This window comes from Gopherus evgoodei, chromosome 21 (genome assembly GCF_007399415.2).
Source record: "Gopherus evgoodei ecotype Sinaloan lineage chromosome 21, rGopEvg1_v1.p, whole genome shotgun sequence".
NCBI lineage: Eukaryota > Metazoa > Chordata > Testudines > Testudinidae > Gopherus > Gopherus evgoodei.
In genome coordinates this window covers 11,088,518-11,090,082 of record NC_044342.1, presented here as the reverse complement: position 1 = coordinate 11,090,082, position 1,565 = coordinate 11,088,518, and positions in this window count along the sequence as shown.

Here is a 1,565-nt window from a genome sequence, read left to right as displayed (position 1 = left end):
CAGTGATTGTTGGGGTGCTGGGATCCCTGGAGGCGAAGGCTGCACTGCCAGGTAATGAGCACCAGGGCGTGTGCTGCAGTGATTGTTGGGGTGCAGGGATCGCTGGAGGTGAAGGCTGCACTGTCAGGTACTGAGCACCAGGGCGTTTGCTGCAGTGATTGTTGGGGTGCCGGGATCGCTGGAGGCGAAGGCTGCACTGCAGGTACTGAGCACCAGGGCATGTGCTGCAGTAATTGTTGGGGTGCCGAGATCGCTGGATTCGAAGGCTGCACTGCCAGGTACTGAGCACCAGGGCGTGTGGTGCAGTGATTGTTGGGATGCCGGGATCGCTGGAGGCGAAGGCTGCACTGCAGGTACTGAGCACCAGGGCGTGTGCTGCAGTGATTTTTGGGGTGCAGGGATCGCTGGAGGCGAAGGTTGCACTGCAGGTACTGAGCACCAGGGCGTGTGCTGCAGTGATTGTTGGGGTGCAGGGATCGCTGGAGGCGAAGGCTGCACTGCCAGGTACTGAGCACCAGGGCGTGTGCTGCAGTGATGTTGGGGTGCCGGGATCGCTGGAGGCTAAGGCTGCACTGCCAGGTACTGAGCACCAGGGTGTTTGCTGCAGTGATGTTGGGGTGCCGGGATCGCTGGAGGTGAAGGCTGCACTGCCAGGTACTGAGCACCAGGGCGTGTGCTGCAGTGACTGTTGGGGTGCTGGGATCCCTGGAGGCGAAGGCTGCACTGCCAGGTACTGAGCACCAGGGCGTGTGCTGCAGGTGATTGTTGGGGTGCAGGGATCGCTGGAGGCGAGGCTGCACTGCCAGGTACTGAGCACCAGGGCGTGTGATGCAGTGATTGTTCGGGTGCAGGGATCGCTGGAGGCGAAGGCTGCACTGCCAGGTACTGAGCACCAGGGCACGTTGGCTGCAGTGATGTTGGGTGCCGGGATCGCTGGAGGCGAACAGGCTGCACTGCCAGGTACTGAGCACCAGGGTGTTTGCTGCAGTGATTGTTGGGGTGCCGGGACGCTGGAGGTGAAGGCTGCACTGCCAGGTCCTGAGCACCAGGGCAGTGTGCTGCAGTGACTGTTGGGGTGCTGGGATCCCTGGAGGCGAAGGCTGCACTGCCAGTACTGAGCCACCAGGGCGTGTGCTGCAGTGATTGTTGGGGTGCAGGGATCGCTGGAGGCGAAGGCTGCACTGCCAGTACTGAGCACCAGGGCGCGGTGCTGCAGTGATTGTTGGGTGTGCCGGGATCGCTGGAGGCGAAGGCTGCACTGCAGTACCTGAGCACCAGGGCTTGTGCTGCAGTGATGTTGGGGTGCTGGGATCCCTGGAGGGAAGGCTGCACTGCCATGTACTGAGCACCAGGGCGTTGTGCTGCAGTGATTGTTGGGGTGCAGGGATCGCTGGAGGCGAAGGCTGCACTGCCAGGTACTGAGCACCAGGGCGTGTGCTGCAGTGATTGTTCGGGTGCAGGGATCGCTGGAGGCGAAGGCTGCACTGCAGGTACTGAGCACCAGGGTGTGTGCTGCAGTGACTGTTGAGGTGCAGGGGTCACTGGAGGCGAAGGCTGCACTGCAG